Source organism: Ursus arctos, unplaced genomic scaffold (genome assembly GCF_023065955.2).
Source record: "Ursus arctos isolate Adak ecotype North America unplaced genomic scaffold, UrsArc2.0 scaffold_26, whole genome shotgun sequence".
Classification (NCBI taxonomy): Eukaryota; Metazoa; Chordata; class Mammalia; order Carnivora; family Ursidae; genus Ursus; species Ursus arctos.
This window is the reverse complement of record NW_026622941.1, coordinates 22,531,757-22,548,734: the sequence shown is the minus strand read 5'-3', so window position 1 is coordinate 22,548,734 and position 16,978 is coordinate 22,531,757. Positions and strand designations below refer to the sequence as shown.

The 16,978-nt window shown below is 38.4% G+C and overlaps 1 protein-coding gene across 23 annotated transcripts in view; it reads left to right on the top strand.

Annotated features, from left to right (window-relative positions):
- The window catches only part of SOX5 (SRY-box transcription factor 5), a 964,448-nt gene that overhangs the window by 151,556 nt on the left and 795,914 nt on the right, over positions 1–16,978 (top strand). For 4 of the 23 annotated variants that reach the window (XM_057303263.1, XM_057303262.1, XM_057303266.1 and 1 more), the window contains exon 3: positions 16,867–16,936. The exons of the other annotated variants lie outside the window; for them this stretch is intronic. The gene's annotated coding sequence lies outside the window, so the exon portion shown is untranslated. The remainder of the gene's footprint in view (positions 1–16,866; positions 16,937–16,978) is intronic. 23 annotated transcript variants of the gene reach the window in all.

The following is a 16,978-nucleotide window of genomic DNA, read 5'->3' as shown; positions in this document are numbered from 1 at the left end:
AGGCTTGCCTTCTCTTGAAATGTCTCTACTGCTTTATTGCCTCTTAGTATGAAGGGGCATGATTAACCAGAGAGAGGTAGGTTTTTCTTGTTACAAGTGATATAACCCACAACCCACTTCGAAGAATTTCAGGGCTTTAATGAAATAAAACTCGGGTACTCAGGTACCGAAATAGACTCAGGCACTCTACTATCTCTTCTATTTTCTTTCAATCACCTTTCTCCTAATTAATAGTGGTCAGGGTCTCAGTTCTGCAGTACTATTATTGTGTATCATTAACTAAGCCACTCACAGTTTTATGTTTTCCCAGAGCAGGATGTTTTAAGAATATTTTGCCATTTTTATCTTCAGATAGCTAACTGCATATAAACCAGTGCCTGTAAAATTAATCATAAAATCCCTTTCTTTCCTCCTTTGCTATTTTCATTTTAAACTTTTAGGGAATGGTGTATTCTATTTGTTGTATTGGGTCTTTTCTCTCTTCTTTGGAGATGGAGGCAAAATTTCTTCTCACGCTAAAATAGAAGATTGGTTTTGTGTCATAAGTTCTTAAAGTATGGAAAAGTTTTTTCATAAAATCCACACTGAGTGCAAGTTTTCATGGAAAGAACTATGTTTAAAGCATAATCCAGACATAAGATTATATATCTCACAAGTTTCTGCTTAATGACTTAATGTTTTTAGGTTTTACACATTTAATTAATTACTAGCAGAAGAATTTCACTTTTTACATCTCATCATTCAGACGTCTAGTTATTTGGGAGGTGGGGACAAGTGATAGATTCAGTATAGGTGCCCTTCAAGCTGTTCACCCTCCAAGCCCTTACAAAACCCTTCCTTGTAATATCAGGCTGTCATTCTGTTATCTTGGACCCTGATTGGCCTAAAAATGTGTCCCATCGGCAAGACCACAACCCAAAAAGTCAGCTTCGTGATTTTGCAGCAGCTGTTGCTGCAGAAGGTAAACGCCGTGCAGATATTGATGAGCTTGCTAATTTGTTTAGTAGACAGAATTTAGAATGGGGAACAGGATTTGTCTGCTAGCTGTCATCATCCATCAGCCCCAGGCTGCCCCAGGCAGTGGGTTTGCTTTTTGCCAGCTTCTAATTTTGCTTTATTTTTCCTTAACTTCAATCTACTTTATTCATTTATTATAATTGGGAGAGTGGTGGTTGAGATAGGGAAAAAAATACTCATGCCCCACGCTTGAGCTTGAAGGCTCTCATATGCTGCGGTTCTCTGATACCAGCAGTTTCAGACTGGACCTGTTGGTCTGTTGATTGATGTAGTTAGTGAATGAAGCCTGTGTTCTCACATGGGGGTCCTAAAGCACAGTGTGACTGGAAGACTTGCCAAAGCAACCCTCAGTCTTATGTATTTCTCCCTGTTTCCACCAAGATCAGAATTTATATCGTTATATTTGTTCCTTGGGGGTTCTCATTCAATTTATTAATTTTTTTTTGAGTGCTCGCTAGGTGTAGGTTGTTATTATAAATGGCCAGAAATATATTGGATGAACAAGGCAGAAAAAGCCCCTGCTCTGGAAGTGCTTAGGCCCTAGGGGTGAAAGTGGAAATAAGAGAATAAATACACAATACTTCAAGATAGTGATAAACCAAATGAATGAAGGAGATGAAGTAGAGTAAGGAAGAGAATTGGAAGTGCTATTTTAGATAAAGAGGCCAGGGGAAGTTCTCTGAGGAGAGGACACCTGAGTCCTGAGTGATGACAAGTCCTGGAAAGATCTATGGGGAGGCTTTAGCGAGAGGAAATGGCAAAGGTAAAGAAAGACCCAGAAGAGACACTGAGCTTGTTAGGTTTCACGAACAGCAAGAAAGCCTGTGTGGCTAACGTAGGTGGTCAGCCATGGGGGGTGAGGGGAAGGAGCACCAGGCAAATGACATTGGGAAGGAAGGAGGGTCAGGTCACTTGGATTTTATTCTGAGTGTGATGGGAAGCTGGTTATAAGTGAGGGAGTGACTTGGTCAGAGGCACATTTTAGCAGCTTACTCCAGCTACTGTGAGATCAGTGAGGAGACCGCTGTAGTAGTCCAGTGAGAGGTGATTCTTGCTGGAACTAGTGACAGTAGTGGAGTTGGTGAGTAGTAATCCAGTGGTTTATATTTCACGTATTTTGAATAGCTCTACCTGATAGTTTGGATGTGGGTGTGGCTGTGTGTGTGTGTGTGTGTGTGTGTGTGTGTGTGTGTGTGAAAAGGAGAACAATCAAATGTGACTTTTAGATGTTTTGATTTCAGGTATTGAATGGTCAGAATGCCTATGATTAACTCATACATATATGGGAAGGATATAGGATGGAGTGAGGTGGTGACTAAATATGTTATTTTTAAAGACCTGTTGTTGGTGAAATTTGAAATAGCATATAGAAGAAAAGAAATGTCAGAAGACTCAAGATGAGTAAGTGTTACCCTGGATTTAAAATGAGAGAAAAGATTATATTTTTTTATGTTTATATTTATTTTTTACATTTATTTATGGTTTAAGGATTTTAGTAAACTCCTAGAGTGTGTCTTTTTTTTTTTAAAGATTTTATTTATTTATTTGACAGAGAGAGAGATAGCCAGCGAGAGAGGGAATACAAGCAGGGGGAGTGGGAGAGGAAGAAGCAGGCTCCCAGCGGAGGAGCCCGATGTGGGGCTCGATCCCAGAATGCTGGGATCACGCCCTGAGCTGAAGGCAGACGCTTAACGACTCAGCCACCCAGGCACCCCTAGAATGTGTCTTTTGTAGATCATTTCTGAACACTTAGAAACAAAACGGTGTTTGCAAGAAGCTAGATGAGTTTTCTAACATCCAATCATGCAAAATTAACTCTATTCTTTTTAATAAAGTTATTCTATTATCAGATACCATCATTTATAAACTATAATTTTATAATATATCATACAATTTTGAGAAATTATAAATGAAATTGGTTTGGTGGACAGTAAGGTAACATGGACTAATAGCTGAAGAACCGTATCTAAAGGATATAGATTAATATGCTTATCAATCTAAAGAGAGGCCTGTAGTCAGGTGCTACCCATTCTATTCTTTGGCTTATCCTCTTTAATATTTTTATTAAGAACTTTGATGAAGGAAAACTACTTTCTTACACCATACACAAAAATAGACTCAAAATGGATTAAAGACCTAAATGTGAGACTTAAAACCATAAAATAACTAGAAGAAAACAAGTAGTAATCTCTTTGTCATCATCAGTGTTAGCAGCATTTTTCTAGGTATGTCCCTCAGGCAAAGGAAACAAAAGCAAAAATAAACTATTGAGACTACATCAAAATAAAAAAAAACTTTTGTACAGCGAAGGAAACCATCAACAAAGCAAAAAGGCACCCTACTAAATGGGAGAAGATATTTGCAAATGGTACATCCAAAAAAGGGGTTAATATCCAAAATATTTAAAAAATTTATACAATTCAATGCCAAAAAAACAAATAATCCAATTAGAAAGTGGGCAGAGAACCTGAATAGACCTTTTTCCATAAACGGGCATATAAATGGCTAACATACATGTTAGAAAAGATACTTAGCATCCCTAATCACCAGGGAAATGCAAATCAAAACCACAGTGAGATATCACCTTATACCTGCCAGAATGGCTAGTGTCAAAAAGACAAGAAATAACAAGTGTTGGCAAGGATGTGGAGAAAAAGGAACCCTTGTGCACTTTTGGTGGGAATGTAAATTGGTGCAGCCACTGTGGAAAACAGCATAGACGTCCCTCAAAAAATTAAAAATAGAAATACCATGCAGTCCAGGAATTCCATTACTGGGTATTTACCCAAAGAAAATGAGAACATTAATTCCAAAAGATATATGCACCCCTATATATAATGCAGCATTATTTACAGTAATCAAGATATGGAAGCAACCTAAATGTTCATTGATAGGTGAAGATATAGTATGTATGTATATATGTATATGTGTATATAAATACACATGTGTATATATATGACAGAATATATATGTATACATGCATTTTTATATGAAAGAGTATTACTCATCCATAAAAAATGATAGCTTGCAATTTGTGACATGGATGAACCTAGAGGGTATTATGCTAAGTGAATTAAGTCAGACAAAGATGAATGTTATGTTGTTTCATTTATATGTGGAATTAAACAAACAAACAAACAAAACAACAACAGCCCAGAGCAGAAACAGACCCATAAATACAGAAAACAAACTGATGTTTGGCAGAGGAGAAGGGGGTGGGGGAAAAGGCAGAATGAATGTAGGGGAGAAGAAGGTATAGGCTTCCAGTTATGGAATGAATAAGTTATGGGGATGAAAGGTACAGCATGGGGACTATAGTCAATGGTATTGTAATAGCATTGTATGGTGACAGATGGTAGCCACACAGGTGGTGAGCGTAGCATAATGCAGAGACTTGCCAACCTGAAACTAATATCAAGTATAGTTTAAAATAAAACATATGTATTTTAAATATATATATGTATATTACCTTAAATTATATATTAAATAGTATATATAAGTCAAAATATTAAATGTGTATTTCTATTTATGTATCTGTAAATATATATATAGTATCAAAAGAAAAGTCTAAGTCCTAAGACTAGAACCCTGACCTCTAGAGCAAACAGTTTAGGTTGGGTGTTAAGACTAACCACTGGATTTAGATGGAGATCATTTACATACTCTAATTTGAAATGGGGAGCATACTAGGTACAAAGATTATTTAGACATTCTCAAAAAACTCTAAACCTACCAATTAATTTAGGCTATTAGGGCAGGCATAACAATGAGACCCCAAGAGTCTTGGCTTGTAATGGGTATAATAGAAAGAATGGACATTCCTTGGTAGAGTCCACCTAATTGTTTCTTTAGACTTGACGCAATATGATAATATGATATGCAAAGGTTTGTCTATTCATTAAAAAAAAAAGTTTGATGAAGGAAGAAAGTAAGCAAGGGGACTAACACTTTGATTACCTTTTATGGCAAGGCCATGTTTGCCACTGTAACCTGTTTTATTTCATTTGGTACTTAGAAAGTCAGTGATAGGCTCAATATTGGCCCAAACTTGACAAGATGAAATTTAATGGTGTAAAAGTAATTCTACATATAATTTTAAAATAAACTGGTCAACTGCAGGTAGGGGGTATTTGAGTTTGATAGTCCATTTTCAAGATATTCTGGTTGATCTTATGTTCAGTAGAGGCCAACAGTAGGACATATCTGCTCAAACAAGAGGTAGTGTCACCTTTAACAGCATTAATAGAAGAAATATAATATCTATAACCAATGAAATAATCACCTGGTGAAAAGGATACTAGTCAGTTTGTATATCACTTATGGGTAAGATATTTTGAAGGACATTGACAATTTAATGTCTAAAGCTGGTGAATTAGAGGGGTAGATACTCTGGAAACTAATAGCTCACATAAAGAGGAGTTGTTTAGCTTGAAAAAGGGAAACTTAGGAAGGATTTCAAAATAGTCCTTAAAAATATCAAAAAGCATTGGCCTTTAACTCGGTCAGGGCCACAGATAATGAAAGAAACTGATAATGAAAAAAAAAAATGAAAGAAACAGATGATGGACTTAAATGAAATAATTTGAGGAGCATTTAATAAAGGAAATAGTAGTTATAACGATATAGACAGGGTTTTAAAAAACCAAGACAACAGTAAGATTCCACTTTGCACTCATTAAAATGGCCACAATAAAAAAAGACAAAATAATAAGTATTGGTGAGGATATGGAGAAATTGGAGCCATCATACATTGCAGACAGGAGTATAAAATGGGCAGCTGCTTGGAAGAGTCTGTCTCTCAGACTCTCACAAGGTTAAACCTTGTGAGTTACCATATGACTCAGCAACTCCATTCTTAAGTTCATCAAGTTGAACCACATGAACACTGGTACACAATGCTCAGAGCAGAATTAATCATAATAGCCAAAAAGTGGAAAGAACCCAAATATCCATCAACTGATGAATGGATAAATAAAATGTGGCATATCTATACAATGGGATATTATTCAGAAATAAAAAGAAATGAACTACTGGTGCTCAACACGGATGAACCTTGAAAACATTTGCTAAGTGAAAGGAGCCAGTCATAAGAGAACACATACTGTGTGACTCCATTGATATGAGATGTCCACATAGCTAAATCTGTAAGGAGAGAAAGGAGATTTTGTGCCTGCTTTAGGGCTGAGGGCTTGAGAGAATGGAGAATGACTGCTCATAGGTATGGAGTTTCTCTTTAGAGGGATGAAAATGTGCTAAAGTTGGTTGTAGTAATGGTTGCACAACTTGATGAATATGTTAAAAACCATTGAATTGTACACTTTAAATGGGTGAATTGTATGGTATGTGAGTTACATCTCAATAGAGCTGTTATTGAAAGGAACTAACAAGGGTTGTTACAGTGCTCTGGGAATGATAGTGGAGGGTTGTCACCACCTCTAGGCCTGAAGGGACCAGGAGAGGGGAACTGTATGGAGAAGCTCACCTGACTGGGGAGATACCACCAGATTCTGAAAGTCACTTGCAGGGAGGGAGCTGCAGAAGTACATATCCTGACCTTACTCTTCTCTAGTCTTTGATCTCCTGCTGATGCCTCCCATTTTCAAAACCTAACCAGAAGCCTGGGAGCAAGGGACTCTCTTAGTATGTTATAGAAGTCAGCAACCCAGGGCACAGAGCTGGGTGAAAAGGGAGCTTGCATGTGGGTGTGAGACACGAGTGATTATGTGTAACTCTGGAACTGAGACCAGTAGAGGAAAGTTAAAATGGGATGTTTTGCCTCAAAATGAAGTGCATTTTGATCTCTGGAAATGGAGTTGTACTGAATCTGAGACAATGATAGAAAAACTACATAGAGGATTCCAGCTTCAAGCGAAGGATTGAATTACCTCTGATGTTTCCCTTGCAACTCTAAGTTTCTGTCTCTCACCGCTGGTGTATTGGCACCAATTGTATTATCATTTGACTAGCTGTGGTTTTAGAAGTTCAAGGTCTGGGCTTTGGCTAATAGAACGTGGAATAGGTACATTTTGATGATAGTGAGAAAGCAAAGGAAATATTATAAATATGGGGTGTTTACCTTGAGTTCAACTTCACTGACAAATAACTTGAACTCTAATGTGGTCAGAGACAAATCTGAGGAGAGAAATGGCAGAAGAAAAAGGAAGAAGCTTGTTGTCAAAGACTATGTAGGATTTGGAGAAATAAAATTTGCCTCCTTAACAATTTTACTGATTATGCATATTAGCCCTACTTTTCTTTTTAGTTTAAAATGACAGTAAAAATACGGCACTTGAATAGCCTAAGAAAATTATAGTCGGCTTTCCTGAACACGAAGGATGTCAAAGAAGTGTGTGTATCTTCTCTCCGGTATGTTTCACTAGGTTTCCTTCTGGATTTATAAGGGGAGTGCTAGATCTGCCACAGAGCCCACATCTGACTGCCGGCCAAGAGGCATGCTTTATGCTACTCCTCACTCCTTTTGCCTAAACCGGATCCACAGGGATGGGATATGGAAGAAAGCGATATGAGAAGAGAGTGGGACAGTCCTTGAGAGATTGCGTTAATGGAGATGCTAGGTGCAGCAACCCACAGTTTGCAGGGTATTTACGTTGAGGAATTTAGAGAAGTTATTCGATGAGTTTTACGGTTTTCTAAAATTGGTACTTTTCCTTGGTGCCATGTTTTATATCTACTACATTAAATATATAGCAGTATAATCATTTACATGGTCCAGTGCCAAAATCCAGAAACGAAGATGCTCATTTACAACTGTGGACAATATGCAAATAAACCACTGATTATGTCCTGCCAACTGAAGCGGTTGGAGGATTTGGAAGGAATACTCAAGACTGTGAGTATTCTAAGTATATTTTCTATTTCCTTTAATTTATTTCTGGACACCCAGATATATCATAAATATTTGATTAGACTTCTTGGATTTTTAGAAATTACTCTAATTTTTCTCCTCTCAATATTTTGTACAATAAATTTTACTCCTTACTAAAGGCCAATAGTTTTAGATTACTCTATTTCTAAGTGCTATTTTAATTTTTATTAACTAGCCACTGAAATTATTGTCAGTTCATTGAATGGATGGCATTTCACTGGAATAAGGCATTTATTTTGGTGGAGGACATTTAGTATAGGATGATTGTTCAGATAGACATTTCCCAGTTACATGGCAAGGACCTAGGAGTACAACTTTCTCAGTTGCTTCCAATTCCCCATGTTTATGTATGTTTTATTCTTCACTATTGTTTTTGGTTTCACAATGAAGTAGAAGACATTTCTTTGTAAGTTTTCTTTTCATGAGACATTTGGCTTCAGTGTAACAAATATTTATGAATAACATAGGGTTAATATTAGAATTAAATGATTTAATACATATAAGATAACACACAGGATCTGGTACGTAGAATTATAAAAGTAATACATGAGGCCTAGCACATAGTAGAGCTTAGTAAAAGATAGCTATGATATTGGTGATGATGATGACGATAATGACTATAAGGTAATATGCAATTATCAAAGTCATTTTTACATAATGATTTAAAGGGAAAGTCACATAATTTAGTAAAAAACTATAAAACATTTAATCTTTTCAATTTATTTTTTAAATTTTCCGTAAACCTTCAAGCTGAAACACACAACTTAAAATGTGCTCGGCATGAGTTCTCATCAACAGACCCTCAGAAGCATGAGCATGTAAGTTTCCTTGCCATTCCTGGGGAAGTGTGAGGCCTACACATCCAGACATGGTGCTAAATATTTGTTCTGGATTATCTGAGCTCCAGTCATACTGAGTCAGACCACCACACTTAGGCTATTACTTTAGCATTCATTATGTGCGTTGACAGCATGAATTTAACTGCCTATGATTTATCAGTATATGATGGGCTTTAAGAAATTGTCTCTATTAAAACCAAATGGCTGTGTAAGGATTTCTGTACTTTTTAAAAGACCATTATTTTAGACACTGCAAATTCTGTCCTGTCTTTTAAATAAAGACTCATTTGAAAACAAGTGCTTATAGTGTTCGGAGCTAGGAAAATTTTTGTTTGGAGAATATAAATTTCTGTTACATTGTAACCTCTCTCCTGAATGCCACACACGCATTTCCAAAAGGCTCCCTGGCAACTCCACGTGGCACATGTAAATGAGCCCTGGAGGTGCCCTTCACACCTGCTCCCCGGAAGTCTTCTTCTGCTCAGTTCAAGGAAAATCCATTCTTCCCATTGCTCAGACCCCAAACCTTTCATCATCCTTGACTCCTTTCTTTCACGTATCCTCCACCTAATACCTCAACAAAACTCTGTCAGCATGACCTTCAAAATACTTCCAGGATCTGACAACCTTTCCTCGTCTCCACTATTGCCAGTGTGGTCCAAGCCACCATCATTTCTGCTTACAACTGTAGGCTTCTAACTGGACTCCTGCCTTTGTTCCCCTCAGTCAATTTTCATATGGCAGCCAGGGTGACCCTTTAAAGTGTAAATCAGATTAGTCATATTATGACCTTCTCTGCTGCAGGGTCTGCAGTGACTTCCTTCCTCACGGGAGTCCTTAGCTGTGACCCTCAAGGAGCAGAGTAAGCCCCTACCAGGCTCCTCGCTGAGTTCATCTTCTGCTACTCCCCCTCTCACTCACCCTGTAGCAGCCATACTGTCCATTGGTCTTTCTCTGACATGCTGGGCACCATCCCTCTTAAGACCTTTGCCCTCCTACAAGCTGCCCTCTACCTGAAGTGCTCTTGCTCCATTACCGAATGAGTCATTCTGGCACTTTCTTCAGGTCTCAACTCAAATGGCGCCTTCTCAGTGAGGCCCTTCCTTCTCTTCTATCTAAAATTTTATCTAGCACTTCCCTAAACACTTTGTATCGTCCCTTAGTTTAATTTTTCTCCTTAGCCCTTCTCTAACTAACATCATTTATCTTGTTTATGTTTTATCTCCCCGACTAGAATATTAGCTGCACGAGGGCAAGGAGCTTGGTCTGTTTTGTTTACTTCTCTATCTCAAGAGCACAAGCTAGTTCCTAGCAAATGGAGACATTCAACAGATTTATGTTGAATAAATGAATAATTTAAGGTTGGTTTTGGCTGGTGTGCTGTATTTATGGTTACAGAAAGAGAATGCACATTGTTTTCTTCTTGAATTCCATGTAGGCAGCTTTGGGTTAAAGTCAAATTCTTAAATTATTTTTTCATTCCTACTCTCCCTGAAGTATTTAATTAATCACAAGTCTTTTGAATTTATTTATCCAACTTTCATTGAACACCAAACTCTGTGCAGGTGACTGCATGAGGTTCTTAAGAGACATGATCCACCTTTTTAAGGACGTTTCCAATTTAGTTGGTAAGGCACGACTAGCAAATCATCCATATAGAAGGGCTATTTTCAAATATAGGAGGTGGCTATTTAAGAGGGTTTTGTAGAATACTTGAGATTTTTCAGAAAAATATGTTCTCATCCCACCCACTGGTTGTAAGGTGCGGTACATGACTTGATTTTTTAAAAAAAGATTTTCCAAGTGAGTTTATTGATCCACGCAACCATCCATTAAGAACCATTGATTTAATGGCCATGTACATATGCATTATACTTCTAGACAGACAAACATTACCTCTCCCTTTATTTATCAGGGCCCACCTGGTATACTCTCACTGTAACTGGAGGTTTCCTAATTTAAAGAAACATTCCAAATCTATTAACTTGGGGGGACAATCTATATTAATGTTAAAAATAGACATATTTAATTATACTTGCTTCCTCCTTATGAAACAGGATGTTCTGGTTGCTTGTTTGTTTTGGTTTTTAGTTTGTCAACAAGTAAATCTGCCACTTCATCTGCAGCACTGTCTGGCTTTTTGAGCATTTGTTATGGCCAGACTGCCCTTTTGCTATTTGTAGCTGAATGAGCATTTATGTGCTTCCCAAGATACAGTTCTCACACCAGTAATGCATGCCTTTCATAGGCTGGACTGGTCTTGGGCATTCTATTTGGGATTGCCACCTCAAGTAAAAATTACACTAGTGCAAAGTCTGCAGACTGATTTTCTCAATCTGTTGCATACTGCCCTGCAGATGCCCCCGTTGGAAGTTTTACTTGTTTCAAACTTTGGTGGAAATTTCAGGGACTTTCTTTCTGATTAGTTGCCTATTCCTAAACGAAATACAAAACTCTTCTTGTATTTTCCTCATTCATCTTTATATTTAGGTGAAGCTGGACATAGAAACCAAGCAGTATGAACAGTTTGCTATCATTATCATCTTGAACTCAGCCATCACGTTCTTTGGCTTTCCTCAGTTTACTCTTTTGCACATTCTGCTTTCCTTTTAAAAAGATATTTCAAGAGAATGAGACAATTAAAAATACTTGCCCTTGAAAATAAAAGCATCATGAGTCTCAGTTTGGAAAAGGGGGTTTATCTCTGGGTTCCATGAGCTACATGCACACTAATTTACAGTGCTGGAACCAAATGGGTTGAAAATCCTTGTTTTCCCACCAGATGGGTTATTTTAAAATATCACAAAACTTCTGAGGTTATTTACATTACAAATGTGCTTCTTCGCACACATCAAGAATTGAGTACCATGTTTTGACAGTAACTCCTTTATGAAATTATATGTTGCGCAAGTAGAGTAAAATTCAAGTCATTCTCAAGGGAGCAGGCTTATGAATCTGGATGAGGTCACACCTCTTTAAAGATGCAGTTTGATAATCCGACATCAAAACAAAGGAATTCTGTTAATCCTCTCACAAAAGTGCAAATTGCTAATCAGATCCCTGGGCTGGGCTGGCAGCTTGGTAAACAATGAGCTTGGCAGAAGAGCAACTTTGGGCGGATAGATAGCTGAGAAGCTTGGGGTACCAACTTTGCCCCTGTGTTAGCCCAGTTGGGCCTGTTGTTTCGAAACAATTATGTTTGTCAATGGAGGTGGTTCTTGCAGTCATTGTGTTCTCGTGCTTTTCTCCTTCCATGTTAATGATGATGCAAATCAATCTTCCTGTCTTTCATTTCACTTCACTGGTGTATAGGCTACTATGCCCCTATATTCTTTTCACTTGGATGCATGTGTCTTTTGAATTTTCATTACACATTCCTTTACAAGCCCAGAGGGTTTTCCTTCCTTCCCACAAGTAGTGTGGTGGTATTTGAAAAAGGAAGAATAAATCCTAACCCAACTGAAAAAGAAAAAAAAAAAGTCTCTTCTAGAAGGTGTAATAGTTAGGATTCCTTTTTTTTTTTTTTTAAGTGATAAAACCCGATTTGAGGCAGTTTGAGAGAAAAAGCTGGAATTTGTTGGGTAAAGGAATATAGAGAAAGCAAATTACCAAATCTGGGGAAGGCAGAAATGGAGACTGGCCTTTGGAGCAGTTGCGACCAAGAAGCCATATTCTCTCAGGGTTTGATTCCTTCTCTTGTCTCCCTGTCACTTTAGGTAGTGACTTTACTCTTTCTTCCTGCAGTGGAGATTTCTCTGTAGGGGAGGAAATGTCTCCATTGATGACAGCTCAGGAATTTTAGAGCTGGCTGCTTTTTCCATCCTACTGAAATAAAATATCTCAGGGAAGGACTCTGATTGGCTTTGCTTTGATCGGGGGCTTATCCTGGGCTAATCAGCTCTGTGTATACATGACTTCTTGTTTGTCTGAGTGTAGAAGGTGCTTGCTGTTTGTTTTACTCTGTCTTCTTCAGATTTCCTGAACTATGTAACCGGCCTGAAGAATTCCACAACCTGATCACCGTGTCAGCCAGTGGAATTATGTTGCACATCTCAACACCACTTTTCTAACTCGCACTCTATTTCACCCTCTTGGCATTTCCAACTTTCACGCAGACATGACTAAGAATTAACTTGAAAGTGAGAAATACAACTTCTTCATTTTAAAAGGGGTTTTCATTAAGAGAGTGCACTATTTTGAATACTTCTAGCTTGTTGCATGTCTTCTATTAAGAGAGTGTGTGGAAATTATTTGGGCACAGTGCATGTGTTGAGAAGGAATGACAGTTACAGTTTTGGTTGTGGAGTTATCTTCCGATAGGTAAGAGCAGCGTGCTTTTGCAGTGTGGGCTGCAGTTGACGTGTTGGTTTTCAGTCGGATGAATGATACAGAACATGACAAATCTACATCTGTAAGAGGAGAAACGCATCAAATGTAGAGGTTTGGGGTAGAGGCTGCCCCGGTGGGGCCATCGTACCCACGGCCAAAGCTTTCTGAATAAGAGCACTGTCTTTTTAAAAGCAATAGGGGGTGAGGATTGAGGGAGTGCTCACAGCGGTAAGTATAACACAGCTGTGCTCTGTTTATGCTTCGGCTACAATAAAAAAGCTATAAAATGTGAGATGTCATAGCTCCACTTTGCTTTATTTATACTATTTCCTCTGAGCTCTGTCACACTGCACATTCATCTGCTAAGTTGCAGCAAGAATGGAGATTAAAATATCACAGCTCAAAATAGGAGTCAAGCGGAAGGAGATTCATCATAGCCCTATTAAAAATATGTAAATATGGGAATGAAGTCATTTTAAAGCTATACAGTCCTCCTCCTTTATGAGTTGGGATCCCTTGAGCAAGTGGTGGGCTATGCAAGGGACAGACCTAGGGCACTTGTTCCCCATTTCTTCCACCCATGGGATCCTTTTAAGATTAAAGACTTTGAATTGCAAATTATACATGTTTTCCTATAATCATGCTTTCATTAATAATGGCAGGAAATCTGATGCAAAGCAAGAAAACAAAAGATTTTGTAATTAAAGATTATACATCATTCACTTAGTTAGAATAATTAAAATTAATATATGAAATCTTTCTGACCTCAGTTATGAATGAAATTTGAGAAACCTCCAGAAGTATCCCTAGATAGCAAAGTTCCAAGAAGGAAACTGAGACTTGGAGACATGGTCTGGTTTTCCAGCATCCAGTTACTAATGATAGAGCTAAGACTGGAAGCCAGGGTTCCTCTCTAAAACTTGGCTAGGAAATGAGTTCTCATTTCCTCTATCTCTAGTCCTAACAAAAATTTACTCTCTGTTGTCTATATGGTGTGCTTGGGAGAGTCAGGAATAGACTTTTTGGATGGATAAATCGCAAATGGTATTTATTACAAAGACTTTTGTGCTCTCTGTGTTGTTGAATGACTGTTAATGTTTTGGCCTCCTTATTTTCCACATGTGTTATCATGGTACTAGTAAAGACCAACATTTACTCAGTCCCTACTGGGTGCCAGGAATGGTCCTGTGTGTTTGATGTGTATTCATTATTTTACTCCTCACAACAACCCTATCCTGTAGGTATTAGTCCTTACATCTTGTAGATGTGGAAACTGAGGCAGAGATCATGCAGCTAGTGAGTGAGAATAGGAATCCAAACTGAGCAGGCTGGCTTTGGAGTCTGCACTCTTAGTCACAATGCCCGTTCCAAAAGTTTTAGAAAAAGACCAGAAGAGCACTAGGCTAAAAAAAGAGAAGCCTGGGTTCCAGGCACAGTCTTGCCATTACCCTAGTAAACTGATTTTTCTCCCTGTAGAATGCAGTCAAGAAATGATTATATCCTTTCCAGTTTCAACTTTGTGTGCATTTCTGTACTACCACCTCATGAAAATAATTTTTTTGAGCAATAACTTCTTTCTGCAGTCTTCTTTAACTGTACTTTCAGAAATGGCTATGGTGAACATTTCTAATATGTGGTGATTCTAGAATTTCTTTTGTCCTGTACTTTTTGCTGTATTTTGGGTGAATTCTTTTGGTTGCAAATAATAGGAGTATCATAGTTAGCTAAAGATTTTCTAGCTGTGTGATCTTGAGCATATTTCTTCATCTCTTGTGCCAGTTTTCTTGTCCATAAAATGGGTATAATAGAAGTCCATAGTTCTAGAGTCGTTTTGAGAATTAAGCTAGGTATTACATGTAAAGCACTTAGCATGAGGCCAGTGCATAGTCCTTCCTATACAATAACAATGTGTTTGATTAGGAGGACTGTGGATCATCCCCTCCCCCATCTCATTTAACGTATCTGCCTCTAATTCCTTATGCTACCAGTTCTTTTATTGTGATTGGCCAATTAGTTAACTTTTTTGTGCCTTATTCATGTATTACGTTATGGTACTATCGGAAGATGCTATCTATTTGAGGTGGAAATATTAGAGCAGGTGGAACTTTGGAACGTGGTTAGGCTCGCCCTTCAATGTGATGAATATAATACTCTGAAAGAACAACTCAGCTTGTTGTCCAAGAACACTCATCTAGTCACTACAGTACAAAGGTAAAACCTGCAGGTCCTCATGGCAGTTTCCAACATAGTACTTCTACCTATGGAGTTACTAAATAGAACATGTGAAAGTTCTTGAAATTTGTAAAAGGAGCCACAGCACACATCTTAATGGTTTAAATTAGGCTAATTGCCAGAGTATTTAAGATGTATCGTGATTTCAGATTTTAGATTTTGTGTCTTTTTGGCAGACTTCACAGGAGGAAATATGCCTCAGGGTGGCAAGGGAGTGCAGGTGGTCATCCTTCTTCCTGACCCTCACGAAATTGATGTTCTTGGTTTTTTTCCTATGTTGAGTGAGGTAACATGTAATTTTCAACAGTATGGGAAGAAGTAGACCTGATAAGCTTAGACAATGTATAAAGTATAAAGAAAAAAAAAAGATTTTTATAGTGATTTGGGTAATTTAAATAGAAAAATAATCTGATAAAACATTGTAGTAATTTTTGAGACACATCTAATTGGGTCACAGTGTATCCAATGCTACTATAATATAGAAAGAAAATGGGCTGTTTCCATAATGTATTCCTGTTCCTGAGTCCTCACCCTCCTGGGCAGATTTAAAAGCAATCAAAAGTAAATACAGCATAGCACAAAAGAATTCAGTGTCCTCACTATCAAGTTATCTCTTTCTGGTTTTGTTGTTGTTGTTGTTGTTTCTATTTCCCAGGCCTAGACTAGGCTGGGGTGAGCAAGGCACCTTGAGTGTAAAATGTAAGGAGGCAGCCCTCTCTGGTGGCAGCCCTGCAGTTATATGACCCTGAGAGGGATGCTGCTTACATTCTGTGCCCTCCTAAGTGCCTCACAAACCTCACTTTCGTGCTGGCTCTGCTCCTGTCTGCACTAACGAAACTGTCTTTGAAGGGTTTATGTGTCACTCTGACTGGCGCGGGAGTTGGAGCACCACACCTGTGCCTGCTGGCCCTGGGGTTGTCGTCTGCATCCTTCCTTCCTGGCTTCTGCCCTCTGGTACTGCCCTCTATCCATAGAGGCCCATGTTCTTGATGGTGTGGTGGGCCGCACCTTGATTTTGAGCCAGGGTGGCTGTTGCTGACCTACCATTGCCTTGAACTCGAGTTCCCTTTTCTTTTCTCATCCCAAGGCTTTCTCAGTCTTTCTCTGTATCACGCTTGTGTTTGTGTGTGTGTGTGTGTTGGAATTTTTTAGGCTCTTTGCACATGCACACAACCTGTGAAGAATAACTGATTGTAACTCAGTCTATCTGGAAACCTTCCTTCACCAGTGTTTTATTTCTCCTTCGCCAAGTTAGATGGGTACAAAACTTACAACAGGGATACTCTGAGAGGCTTCTGACCTGCTCCACCCCTCCCCAACAAATGATGTCCGTGAAAGAGAACTTTCAGTCCATAGGTCCTTGGATTCCTTTTATCCAGTCGACATTCTCCTGCCCCACCTCCTTATCAATTTAATAAGAAAATATGCAGAAAGCCTGGCCCCTGTTTCTGAGCTCTGCCTCTCTCCTTGCCCTACACTTATTTTCCCCTTCCTCTGTAAGTACATGAGAATTCCTATATTGGCTCTATCTGTTAGATCCACATTTTCTTGTTTTTTTCACAGGGGATTTTTGGAAATCCTTAAACAACTTTTTAGTCTCAAATTCTGTCATCCAAGATTGTTGTCTCACCAGGTAAGCTGATTAACAGCACCTTTGTTCTAGATAGTAGCTGAC